Source organism: Lissotriton vulgaris, chromosome 2_1, assembly GCF_964263255.1.
Source record: "Lissotriton vulgaris chromosome 2_1, aLisVul1.2, whole genome shotgun sequence".
Taxonomy (NCBI): domain Eukaryota; kingdom Metazoa; phylum Chordata; class Amphibia; order Caudata; family Salamandridae; genus Lissotriton; species Lissotriton vulgaris.
In genome coordinates this window covers 149,964,980-149,979,426 of record NC_141687.1, presented here as the reverse complement: position 1 = coordinate 149,979,426, position 14,447 = coordinate 149,964,980, and the positions used below count along the sequence as shown (strand labels likewise).

At 50.4% G+C, this 14,447-nt stretch overlaps 1 protein-coding gene across 1 annotated transcript in view; it reads left to right on the top strand.

The window, feature by feature from the left end:
• The window catches only part of GTF2IRD1 (GTF2I repeat domain containing 1), a 993,687-nt gene that overhangs the window by 508,534 nt on the left and 470,706 nt on the right, over positions 1-14,447 (top strand). The window lies entirely within an intron of this gene.

The following is a 14,447-nucleotide window of genomic DNA, read 5'->3' as shown; positions in this document are numbered from 1 at the left end:
CGACATGTTTTGATAAAGCGATACCAGAGTTGGCAAATAACCGCACGGATTATAATGCACTTAAGAGTATATGGTATGCGTTATCATGGAACAGCTATTAGGACTTGGTTCCGCAAGCTGCAAACGGGCTCAGCTCATGCCAGAGCACCATCTCACATGATTCCAAGCACTCTGCCTTCAGGATTGTTAAGGCCTGCCATAGGAGTGACTGATAGGAATCTATGTGTCCATTTTAGGGTTAGATATAGGTATACTATATCTAAAGCAAAGGGTGATTACACCACCTTGCCCCAGCTGTCGTGCAGCCAGTTTTGTTAGATTTAGATGGCCAGCCAGGGGTGGCATAATACATGCTGCAGCCCCTGGTAGGCCCTGGGTACACCTATGCCCTGAGTTACAGGGTCTGATAAGGTGGCCCAGTACCAATTGGTAAATGCACCTAGGGTACACGTGTCAATTTAGTGAGAGAACAGCTAGGCTGTGGGTCTGATTAGCAGGCCCACAGCCAGGGAAGTCGTAAACCAGTGAAGCAAAAAGCAAAAATCTGGGGTGATCATAGGATTGCAGACCCTACTCTCCTACAACAGCCAACCGGTAATCTTTCTTACTCTGACACCTTGCCCTTAGCACACAGTAAGGTGCATCATCTTTTCATCTCTGACTCAGATAACGAAAGCTTGATGAAGATGATTGCATTCCTCAATATGATAAGAACAATTGTTATGAAGAACTACAAAATGCTAATGGCCCGGGCTCTTCTTCAGGTATTAGCATTGTTTCTTCTCCTGACCCTGTCACTGAAGAAAGCTCTTCCTTCGCTGTAGTTATGCATAGTGGGGCAGAAGTATTAGACCTACAGTTGCCAACTATGGAAGTAAAGACTAATGTTCTGACATAGGTACTCCAGCCCAGTCAAGCACCTAGAGAACTTCTATCCTCTATTATCCAGTATTAGGGGTGTCTTTCATAGATTCACATGCCTGAATCATTCCCTGTCGAATGGGAGTCCCCAGTACATAAATAAAGTAATGTCCCGTAGACATACAGATAAATAGGCCTAAATGCCTCACATTAGTAACCTAACCATGTCCTTTTGTAAAAAGGACCAAACTCTAGAAAAGAGCCAATCAGCTGTCACCTCCCTCTAGAACCCTCCTGGAAGGAGCCTCAATCCCTCAGATTTTCTACCGCACGTTGTGCTAAGGGAGGCTCCTCTGAGCTCTGCTCAGTTTTTTCTTCACAACTGGTTTCCAGTGTTCTTTGGTATTTTATTCTGTGATTGCTGATATCATCATGGCTGACAGACCAAAAAAGGGTCTTTTTAGGTCCTGTGGTTCCTGTGGAAAGAAAAGGCTGCATATAGATGACCAACATCAAGACTGTCTGTATTGCCTGTATCCAGACCATTCTTCCAAGGACTGCAAGGTTTGTCGTACCTTCTCCACTAAAAACCTCAAAGACCGTGAGGGACGCCTCTTAATCTGTCTCCAGAGGCTAAAAGACAGGGACAACCTGGAATCTTCTGAGGAAAGCTCAGGTTCTTCAGTCTCTTCTAAATCTTCACTAAAGAGACCACGGGTGGCTTCTCCTAGCCCTACGGTGCCTCCTCAAAAGAAGACGTCAAAAAAGTCTTCAGAGGTTCTCTCTAAGGCTACTTCTGCGAAGGTTTCCTCTCAGGAAGTTCCCACCTTCAAAAAGCCTGTTTCGACTCCGTCGACGACGGTGTTGTCGACGACGCCTTCATCGTCGAGGAGAGCTATGTCTACTGCATTGTATGTATCAACATCGACGACGACTGTTTCTACTTTGATGGCATCGACGTTATTGTCCTCGTCAAGGACTACGACCCCATCGTCGACGGCAGGTGAGACTATGTTGTCGACAATACACATCAAGAAAACGCCGTCGACGTCAAAGCCCCCGTCGACGCTGCACTCGCCGACGACGGAATCGGCGACGACCTCGTCTACGAAGTCAACATCGTCGACACCATCGACGAAGACATCGTCGACGAAGGTACCGTTGACGAAGGCACCATTGACGAAGTCTCTAGTGATGTCTCCACCGTCAACGGTGGCCCCGTCGACGATGAATCCTCCGGCTACGACACCCGTCGACGCTCTGCCGCCGCCGACCACACCGTCGACGGGCTCGTCGACGATGATGGATTCAGGTCTGCAAAGCACATATGTGCACTTAAAGATTACAAAAAGGCGATTATGCCGGCTTTAACATCGCCAAGCAGAGTCCAGCCACTGCCTCCAGCATGTCTTCTTCAGGAGGAGGATTCAGATGAAGGGGACATGTTTCAGACTGCGACAAGCCCTTCGGAGCTTCATGTCAAATTTCAGAGTTCAGACGAGGAGGAATATCATCCAGCACCACCTCCAATGGTTTGCCTTCCAGCCTCTTTGGTTTCGGACTTGCGATATCTCATACAAGACTATAAACAAGACTATAAACAGAGGTTTCCAGAGTCTCCTGCTCCTCAACCTTCCGCAGTATCGCCCTCACCAAGACCACGGCCTCCACCTTTGAGTGTACAGCCAGAGCATCGGCCGTCTACTGTTGAAGAGGCGGAAGAGCAGCAGGAAGAGGGAGAACTACAAGATACACAATCTAACCACAATGACTGGGATGACTATGTCATTCCCTCTCCTGCATCTCCAGTACATGATTCACCACCCGGCCATATTGGAGGGTTCCATAATGTGGTTGAGAGGGCCGCTCAACGTTTCAAAATTCCAATGGTCACTCAACAGCAAGACTGCTTCTTATATGATTTTAAGGAGCCCCTTAAAAAATATGTAAGATCAATACCTATTATTGAATACCTGAGGGAGCAGGGTGTTAAGGTCATGCAGAACCCTTCCTCTGTACCTCCGGTAGTACCTCGCTTAGATAAGAAGTATAGGGAACCTGATACTGCACCGGCGTGTTTAATAGGACACCCCAAGCTGGATTTGGTTGTTACACAGGCGGCCCAGAAGAAGTCCAAAAATCCTTCTGCCCCGTTATCAGCCCCTCCAGATAAGGAAGGCCGAAGATTAGACAACATTGGGAAGCGGTTCTCGTCAATGTCTGCAGTAACAGTGAAGGCGGCCAATGCTTTGGTGCTTTTGGGGCACTACAATAGACAACTATGGGCAGATATAGCCCCATATCTATCTGAGTTACCTAATGAGTCAAAAGAAGAGGCGAAGAAGATATTGCTAGAGGGTGAAGCCTCGGCGTCAGAGGTAATAGACTGTGCGATGGATATCGCAACTACATGATTTTGTCAGCTGGCTGGGGCAACAGTCCTGCGGCGACAAGGTTGGCTAAGGGCAACTTCCTTTCGTCCCGAGATACAAAGCGAGAATACTGGATATGCCCTATGATGGCCAATTTCTCTTTGGCTCACAGAATGATGAAGCGCTGCAGAGTATAAAAAAGGACACTGACACCGCTAGAGCATTGGGCTCTCTCCAGTAAAAAGTCAGTCCTTTTGTGGGTCTAGAGGTAAAGGACAGTCCTCTTATAGAGGGGTACTACCAGTACCGATCTTCATATTCTTCAGGCCAGAATTGATCCCAGTATCAACAGCGCCAGCAACATAGCCAACAATCCTCTTATGGCAAGACGTCCTTTCGTGGTAAAGGCCAACGAAAAAACTACGATGTAGACAATGACCTCTCACTTCAGCCAGTCTCAGATTCATTTCCATCATTAAAGATTGGAGGAAAGATCTCCCATTTCATAAAAAATTGGAAGCAAATTACCACGGACCGTTGGGTCCTACAATTAGTTCAATTCGGCCATTCTCTGGAATTTATGCATATACCTCCCCAGACACCTCCCCGCCCTATTCTTCACAAAAATCTAAGGCTGCTTCTCCGAGAAGTCTCTCTTATGCTCCAGAAAGGGGCGATAGAGAAGGTCCGTCTGTCTCAGCGAGGGAAAGGATTTTATTCCCGCTTCTTTTTAATTCAGAAAAAAGAGACTGATTTTGGATCTCAGAGCCCTCAACAAATTCCTGAAGAAACAGTCGTTCCGCATGGTAACAATCCAGGAGGTCTTCCAACTTCTGGAGGGGGGAGATTACATGGTGTCCCTGGACCTTCAGGACGCTTACTTCCAATCACAAAAAATATTTAAGATTTGCAGTGGCAGGCAGACACTTTCAATTTCGCGTCCTGCCCTTCGGGCTCAAATCTGCACCTCGCATCTTTACAAAGTGTCTCTCCCCAGCAGCTGCATATCTCAGACAGCACCACCATCAAGTCTTTAAATATCTTGACGACTGGCTGATCAAGGCTACATCCTTAGAAGACGCGTCCAGGTCTTCCAACGCCTGTCTGCAGCTTTTCAATTGTTTAGGACTCACGCTCAATCGGGAGAAATCAGTCTTTCTACCTTCTCAGCGCATCAACTTCCTGGGTGCAACCCTCGACACACAACTGAGGAAAGCCTTCACATCTCAAGAGAGGAAGGACAAGCTTTTGGCACTGGCTATTCTCGTGGCTTCAAAGAAAGCCTTAACTGTCCGCCTTTTCAAATCCCTTCTGGGGAGGATGTCATCATGTGTCCTCTTAGTACCTCACTGCTGTCTGCGGATGCGCCCTCTCCAGGAGGCACTCTCAAAGCAATGAGTCCAATGCAACAACGACGCGCATAAAAAAAGCAACGTGGGGGAGCAGAAGTTTCATTACCAATGCAGCAAAAGCCTGGAATATGCTTCCCCTATATCTCAGAAGCATGACCAACCTGTTGGCTTTTAGGAAGTCCCTAAAAACATGGCTTTTTGACAACTGACATTTCTCTCCCACGCTAACATTCCACAGGTAGGATTTCGCCATAGCGCCAGGACACCTCAGGGTATCAGCTGCGCTCTATAAATCTAGTTAACATTAACATTTACATAGGGTCATTCGACGATCTCATAAAAGTGACTCCTCAGATGGTCAAGGCCCTGCAATGGTGGATGTCTTTTCAGAACCTTTCTCAAGGCTTACCGTTCCTGCTTCCAGCGGCACCGCATATCATCACAACAGACACCTCCTTGGAAGGTTAGGGAGCTTTTCTCCAGGAACTACAGATAAGCGGAAAGTGGTCCCCCTTCGGAAAAGGGCTCCATATCAATCTCCTCGAACTGCGGGCAGTCTTCCTTGCCCTTCAGGCCTTTCTTCCAAGAATCAAAAATTCCCTGGTGCTCGTCCATACAGACAACACTACGACGATGCACTACCTCAACAAACAGGGAGGGACCCGCTCTCTGACACTCTCACGAGTCGCAGAGAATCTGGAACTGGTTAATCGGACACAATATACCTCTTCGGGCGGAGTTCGTCACAGGCGTGGACAATGTACTCGCCGACTCATTAAGCAGACAGAGGACAATGTCTCACGAGTGGGAACTGGATCAAGAGATCCTTAACCAAGTCTTCTCACGATGGGGCACTCCTCGGCTCAACCTGTTCACCACAAGATCCAACACCAAATGCCCACACTTCGCAAGTTGGCATCCCCAGAAAGGGTCTCTAGGGAATGCATTTTCGATCGCATGGTGCAACGTCTTTGCGTACGCCTTTCCACCATTTCCAATGATTCCCAGAGTCCTCAGGAAATTGAAGGCGGAGCCTTGTACACTCATTTTGATAGTCCCAACTTGGCCACGCCAACATTGGTTGACGGAACTTCACCGCCTGTCTCTGGAGCCGCCAATACGCTTGAAACAGTTTCCGTCTCTACTCACGATGAGCAACCAGCAAGTCCAGCATCCGAATCTAGCTTCAATCAAATTAGCCGCTTGGCTCATGAGTTCAGAGAACTTCGGAATTTGAATATTCGGCCAGACTGTAGAGCCATCCTGGCTCGAGCACGAGCGGATAGTACCAACAAAACATACTCTTTGAAATGGAAGAGGTTTTGCATCTGGTGTAAGACTCAAGAGATACATCCTTTCTCTTCCTCTCCGGAACAAGTATTGCCTTATCTTCTCCATCTGGCAACCTCACGCCTTGCTCATGCTTCCGTCAGGGTCCACTTGGCTGCGATATCGCGTTACAGAAGATCTCCTTCGGGTCCTTCTCTTTGGTCTCACAGATTGATCAAACAATTTTTTTAAGGACTCTACAGGCCTTTTCCCCCTGTGAAAATGTTGCCGCTTGCCTGGCACCTTAACACAGTCCTTAATCAGCTCATGAAGCATCCCTTTGAGCCGGTACACAGGGCTGACATGAAATACCTCTCTTGGAAGACAGCCCTCCTGCTTGCACTCACCTCCGCAAGGCGGGTGAGTGAGCTCCAAGCCTTCTCGATACAAAATCCCTTTCTGCAATTCAAGCAGGACAGGGTAATTTTACGGACAAATCAAAATTTATTCCAAAAGTCCTGTCGGACTTCCATCTCAACGAACCTGTGGTCTTGCGCTCTTTCTTCCCAAATCCCAGTACTGCAGCGGAAAGGTCGTTACACTCTCTGGATCTTAAACGTTGCCTGAAATTCTATATCGACAAGACAAAAGCCTTCAGAAAGTCGAATCAGCTATTCGTGGCTTACAGTAGGCCCAGGAGGGGTCTTCCACTCACCAAACAAAGTATTTCCCGCTGGATTTCAGATGCTATTTCATTTTGTCATGAACAAGCAGGGCAACCCCTACAGTCTAAAGTACAAGCCCACTCTACCAGGGCAATATCTACATCCATGATGCTTTTTGTAGGAGTGCCGGTCATAGACATTTGTAGAGCGGCAACATGGAAGTTGCCACATACCTTCACTAGGCATTACTGCCTGGATACAGAACTCATGAAGGATGCTGCGGTGGGACAAGCAGTACTTCGTCATCTGTTTCAGTAGAGGTGAGCCTCTTTTCATCCCTCCATCCTTCTCATATATGCACATTTCTCTATTGTATAATTTGGTAGTATTTCCTGCTTACAAATGCATGATTTGTCGTTTGATATGTGGTTATCTAATGACTGGTATATCTTATACTATCCGAAATGTGCTTTATTCATTGCTTGCTATTCTGATTCAGGCATGTGTATCTATGAAAGACACCCCTAATACTGGATAAGAAATGCGTTACTTACCTGTAACTGCAGTTATCCATATTGGTGTCTTTCATAGATTCACATGCAACCCTCCCGCCTCCCCTGGAAGGGCTCACCTACTTCTCTCAGTAATACGCCTACTTAGCATTGTGGGTACGAAAATCTGAGGGACTGAGGCTCCTTCCAGGAGGGTTCTAGAGGGAGGGGACAGCTGATTGGCTCTTTTCTAGAGTTTGGTCCTTTTTACCAAAGGACATGGTTAGGTTACTAATGTGAGGCCTTTAGGCCTATTTATCTATATGTCTATGGGACATTACTTTATTTATGTACCGGGGACTCCCATTCCGACGACGGGGAATGATTCAGGCATGTGAATCTATGAAAGACACCAATGCTGGATAACTGCAGTTACAGGTAAGTAACGCATTTCTTACCTTCTAATGAGGCCATCACTGATACCCTCTTTGGTGAAACCATGTTTGGAACCACCTGTTATTAGCTAGGTTGTTTGCTACCTTCGCCAAGAGACACTGTTTTTTTCCACAACATTTTACACTAGAAAGCATGGTGGGTCAGGTGTCTGCAATTAAGGTAAATCCTAATTCCATTTCCTCCCACCCCCCGATCGGAAGTCAAAATGAACAAACGCATTTGGTAAATAGATTCTTTCCTCTAAAAACCATGCTTTGAGGTCGGTGACGGCCAGGTGACTTTTAGGCCTCTACTCCCATGCTCGATAACCTTCTGGTCTCCCTTACTCAAGCCATCCAGGATGGCGATGCAGCAAAATTAATTATACGTTCTGACTTAGAATAGATCGACCGCTTGGGTTGACCAGTGGTTACTAGAGTGGTACTTCTGCGCCATGCCTGATTAGGTCTACAGGCTTCTTCGGGGATGTCCAAGCATCCCTGATGGATATGTCCATTGATGGCACTTGCCTCTTTGGTGACAAAACGGATTCAGCCATTGACTGATTTAAAGAAAGCAGGGCCACAGCATATTCCTTGGGTCATTTTGCCGCCACAAGTAATTTCTACAGCAATTGCGCCATTTTCGTGGCTAAGGTCGGGGTTTTCAGTTTTGCCAATGGCAGACACCTCCACCAGCCCAGTAGCCCTTTCAACCCTTTCGCAGCTGAGGCATAGGTTCACAAATGCAAGGCCTGGGACAGCAGGGACTATATGCAGCTGAGTCCCCTGCCCCTCCTGCATCCGAAGCCTCAAAATAACTTTAGTGTGTCCTCGCCAGTACAAAGCCATCCTGTTGGAAGCAGGGCCCAATATTTTATTCAGGGTTGGGTGCCTATCAGTACTGCGCCCTCCTATTTCTTTCCATCTCGCCGCACATTTTGCCACCATCAGGGTGGCTGATGGTGGCCAACTTGTCCATCTTACATCAGGAAATACAGGCCTTTTTGGTCAGAGGGGTCATAGAATGTTCTGTCTCCAGATTTATTATTATTATTTTTTTTTAAATATATTTTTATTGCAGAATTAGAGACAAGATAGCTCAAAAGACCAACCAGTACACTTGCAGCATCCCGACAGGTAACATTGTAGAAACACATTACACAGCCAATAAGTCCACATCCCGGAGGCTGGGCGGCGCTTCAATTTCCGCTCCCTGGTCTATGCCTCAGTGTGTGCCCTCTCGGGGCGTCCAGTCGGTTATATCGTGTAGTATCTGCTTTTACCCCTCAACACCCGCCCCCCCCCGCACCGGCGGTCCCCAGATCGCATCTTCGTTCGCACCCAACAATTCCTGGGCACCTCCTACTAAGCCCGGCCGGGTCTAATAGATTACTCTGCGGTGCTAAACCAGATACCCAACAAACACCCCCCTCCCCCCTCCCTCCCCAACTGCTGCTAATGCGGGCACCCATAATCTTTCCTAGCGCTGAGGTACGTCACCTATCAGGATCCACACATCAACATTCAATCCACATGGAATATTCTCCCCTCTTTATTCTCCATCTGCATCGTCAGTCATGTAGTCCCGCAGCGCCTGAACCACTAACTCCCAGGACCTTGCCAACTCCAGACATTTCTCGTTACCAGTCCTAGTAGCCTGACGCATCCTGATCACGCTCTCGCACCCTGACCACTTCAACAGCTCATTCCTCCATCTCCTCACTGACGGGCCTTCTCTGGACTTCCAATGCCAAGTGATTTCACGTTGTGCCAGCATGATCCCCAAATCAATAAATTTGCTCGTTATTTTAGTTTTCTTAGTATGCGGGAACCAAAGGAGCAGGCACGCCGCCATATCAAAGTCTACTTCCCTGTCAGTGACAGCATTCAGGAGTTCCCCCACTTCCGGCCAATACTCCCCCAGCTTCGGGCATCCCCACAATAGGTGATCTAGATCTACCTCCGGCGCCACGCACCGCGGGCATACGGCATCAAGCACCTGGAAGTGCCGTCTCAACCTTTCCGGGGTCATGTACGCCCTATGGACAATGAAAAAATGGACCTGCTGAAATCTCGCGTTCCTCGTTCCCTTCCAGGTCCTACGCAACACTTGGCTCCAGATGGTATCTGGTATGGGTTTGCCTATACTGACCTCCCAACGCGACTTTAGTACCAGTAAGGGCTCCAGTCCCTCATTCAACATTCTGGTATGGAGGCACGTCACTGCTTTAACGGTGCCCGCCGCCATTACCACGTATTGGCATGCCATGGTCACCTCCGGCTCTGCCAGCCCGCCCCCCCAATACCGCTGCATCGCAGCCGCCACCGCCGCGTGCAGTAGGAAGGTTCCGTCTGGTAGGCCAAATTGTTCCTGCAACACCTGATACGGGATCAACACGCCATCAATATAGAGGTCTCCCACCATCTGCAGGCCCAGCTCCTCCCATATCAACAATTGGGACCAATCGCCCCCATGGGGTAGCGCAGTCAGCATTCCCAGCGGTATCTCCGGCGCATATGGCCGGCTTTTCCCCGCTCTCTTCAAACTCCTATTCCAGCACGACTTCAGCGTCCTTTCCTCCACCGTGAGCTCCCTCACATCCAGTTTCTGCTGCAGGATGATATAGGACAGAACATGTCTCTGGATGCCAATTCCCCGTTCGTGGTCAGGACCCCGGAACTCTCTGGCCACATTCTGCGTTAATACTTGGAGTTGCGCTGCCAAGTAGTATAATTCAAAATCGGGGACGGCCATCCCCCCTTCAGCCTTGGGCCTAGTCAGAGTATTCAGCGCTACCCTGCGCCGTCCGTGGCCCCAGAGGAAACCCGTCACCAAAGTCCTCAGGTCTCTAAAGAGCTTCTGCGGGATCCACACCGGTAGCGTTAGAAAATAATAAAGGAGCCGCGGGAGTGCCACCATCTTCAGCAGTGCCACCCGACCCAACACGGATAGCGGGAGGGAGGCCCAAAAGTCCATGCAACCCTTCAGCGCCCGAATACAGCGCTCCACATTCCCCTCCAAGAGATCCGTGGCCTCATGGTAGACTCGCACCCCCAAGTAGGTGAAACAGGAGGGTTCCCACACCACCTCTCTGGTAAGTTGTGGGCAGAGCGTACTCTTCCGCAGCGGGAATATGCAGGTCTTGGTCCAGTTCACCCTGAGGCCTGACAGCCGCCCGAATCTACCCAGCAAGTCCACCGCTCCCTCTAGAGCTCGCCCAGGATCCGCCAGGTATAATAACAGGTCATCAGCGTATAGCGATATGTAATGCGACTCGGGTCCCTGCGCTATCCCGGTATACACCGCGCCAGAGCGTGCCTGAGCCGCCAACGGCTCCATCGCCAAAGCAAATAGCAGAGGAGACAGCGAACAGCCCTGCCGCGTCCCCCTACAGACCGGATAAGCCGTAGACACTATGGGCCCCAATCGCACCCGCGCCCTTGCCGACGAGTAAAGCACCCTCGTCCAACTCCGAAATCCCTCGCCAACCCCAAACTTCAACAGCACACCATCCAAGTAGTCCCATTCGAGGCTATCAAACGCCTTTTCTATATCAACTGCTAGAACCACTGGATCCTGGATTGATAACGCAGCACCATCCATGACCCGGACCAAACGACGAATATTCATCGAGGTGTTCCTAGTCGGAATGAATCCCGCTTGGTCCCTATGCACCAGGGTGCTCATCTGCGGCAGGAGACTGGTAGCCAGGATGCGGCTCAAGATCTTATAGTCCACTGTCAGCATTGACAACGGGCGGTAAGAGGTCACGTCTAACGCGTCCCTTCCCGGCTTCAACAGCGGGACCACCAGTGCCTCCCTCATGGACTCAGGTAAACACCCCACCTGTTTCGCCTCCGCATACACCGTCAGCAGTCTGGGCGCCAATATATCCACGAATTTGGCGTAGAATTCCACCGGCAGCCCATCCACCCCTGGTGTTTTGTTCCGCGCCATGTGTTTAATTGCCCCCCTTATCTCAGCCAAGGTGATGGGGCCCCCCAGGTCTGTCGCCTCCTCAATATCCATTGTCGGCAAGGGGATCGGGTCTAAATATTCACCTATCTCCGAGGTCTCGGCCTCCAGGTGGCACTCGTACAATCCTGTATAGTAGGACTGGAAGCGCGCCAGTACCGCTGACTGAGAATAGACCACTTCACTATCCTCGCGTCGTATACTCATGACCGGGCACCCTCTAGGACCCGGATCAGCTAGCTTGGCAAGAAGCGTGCCCACTTTATCCCGCTCCTCATGCACCTTAACAGCATACAACTTGTAATCGTAGCACCGCGGTCTTTCCGTCTCAGACGCCACTGCTTCTTTAGCTTGCATCAGTCGCTCCTGCAACTCTGGCTGCTCAGGCCTCCTCAGCTCCAATCCCCTCAATGTCTCTTCGGCTTTCGCAAGGTCACTCAAAACAGTCTTTCTCGCCTTCGAAAACCGACCCATGCATACCCCTCTCACCACTACTTTCATCGCATCCCATTCAATCGACCTAGTCGTGGCTGAGCCTCCATTTTCTGCAAAATAGCAGTCAATACCCTGTCGAACTGTGTCACAAAACACCAGGTCTTCCAGCGTATCCGGGCGCAGTCGCCATGATGGAACTGCCGATCTCACCTGTTGCCACTGCATGGAGATCAGCAGGGGATTATGATCTGAAATGGTCCTAGTCAGGTACTCCGAATGAGTCACTGCACTCACCAAGGAGCCGCCACATAACACCGAGTCTAGCCTGACATGTAGGTCGTGCAGCGTGGAGAAATAGGAATAATCTCTGACCTCGGGATGTTGTGCCCTCCACACATCCACCAAGCCCCACCTTTCCTGCCATTCCCTTCTGTGGGTCGCTAGGCGGCGTACCGGGGAGTCTACTAGTGGTGGGTGAGACCTATCCAATAGCACATCAGAGATGGAGTTAAAATCCCCCGCCAGTAAGATAGGGCCCGCTAAAAAATAAGCCAACGAGTGTGACAAACCTTCAAAGAAACGAGCCTGATCGGAATTGGGGGCATATATGTTACACAGCACCACCTCCCTGCCATAGAGACGTCCCTCCACCACCACATATCTGCCCTCAGGATCCACCCGCTGACTCGTAACTTGGAATGGCGTGCCCGCTCGAATCCATATTAACACCCCTCTTGCGAATGCTGAGTATGTCGTGCCAAAGACCTGACCCCGCCACCTCTTCTGTAAAGCCCCACACTCCTTTTTAGTCAGGTGAGTTTCCTGAAGCATTGCAATCTGAACACCCCTCCGAACTAAGTAGGCATGCACCTTATGACGTTTCACCATCGTACAAATACCTCGAACATTCCACGTAATACATTTCAAGTTAGGTAACGTCCCCATGAAGAGCTTTCCGACACAGTGGTACTATCCACCAAATGACCCCCGCATTGCAGCAATTGTACACCCCCTTCAAAACATTCCCCAGAACTCCCCAAACCCCCCTCCCCAGGACAGGACCTAATAACCCAGCTTCAGCCCCGTTCCAAACCTGTAACACCCCACATATTCCACTAACCTGTGGTCGACACCACAGAAGGCCTTAAGGGCCTCAAGAGGGCAATGGAGCGCCAAACCATGGCCGCAGAGCTACCACCCCGTGCCCACAGTCCCAAACTGCTCACGCAGCCCCATACCTGGCAGTCCAATAAAGACCTGGAGAGTCCTTGCCGACAGGCACCCCTGGATTGTTCAGTAGTCACTGGCCTCACTCGTTAAACAAGCCATCCGCAGTCTGTGGCGTGACCGCCGGCCCCCCCGTGCCCACCACATCAGAGTCGTCCCCCCCGTCTTCTCTTCCTCCTCCTCCGAACCCGATCCTCCAGACGTTTTCTCCTGCTGCGACCCTGTAATGGTTGCTGTAGCCATCAACGCACCCCTCTTGTCAGCCGGCATTTGTGCGTCCTGCGCGGCCCTTTTAAGCTTATTCCGGTAGCGGATGCGCTTCGATTTCCTGAGCCAGACTGGCTGCTGCCGATCCCTGCTGTCTCTGTGCGTACGGTCTGTCCCCGCACGATAACGTTCAAGCCACGACCATGCCTCGTCGAGAGTCTGAAAGAAGTGAGTCTTGTCATCAAGGATCGCTCTCAGCTTAGCAGGGAAAAGCAAGGAGTATTGGATCCCCTCCTCCCTCAACTCCTTTTTCACCGACAGGAAGGATGCTCTACTCCTCTGGACATCCTGCGTGTAATCCGGGAAGATCGTGACATTGTTATTGTCCACCTGGAAGGGACCCTGGGATCTCGCCCTCTGAATCAACAAATCACGGTCCTTATAATGCAGCAATTTGACCACCATCGGCAGAGGCGTTCGACCCTCCAGGGGCGGCTTGGCAGGCACTCTATGCACTCTTTCCAGGGAGAAGAAGGGGGACAGTCCCTCCGGCGCCACAACTGTTCTGAACCAGTCCTCCATATACGACACCGCATCACCCTTCTCAATTTTCTCCGGAAGCCCCACTACCCGCACGTTGTTCCGCCGGTTTCGACTCTCCGCATCCTCCGCCCTTCGCTCCAGGAGCGCCAGACGGCCGATGATATCCGTCAGTTTATGTTCCGCTGTGACCACCGCCGGTTTCAGGTCCTGAAGCAGTTGTTCATTCGATTTCACTCTATCAGAGAGTTTAGCGTGATCTGCTCTCAGTAGGCCCAGCCCCGTCGCCACCTGTGCAATGTCCTGATGCAGCGTTTCCTTTGTAGTAGCGATCGCCTCCAGTATGGCGTCAAGGCGCTGGTTCAGCCGCTGCTCCTGCGGCGTGGTCTCCAGTGTAGGCTGAACACCGCCAACCTGAGCCAAGGCAAGCCCGCCAACCTGCCCTCGTGGGGCAGCGACGCCAGCTTCCAGCGCGGCCATCTTGGCTATTAAAATTGCGCCACTCGGGCCTCTTCCAGCCAACACCCTTCATGTTCTGTCTCCAGATGTAAGAACATACTCCCGCTATTTCGTCCAAAGGAGGGTGGTGACCTTCAATCTATTTTTGTTCTTTGC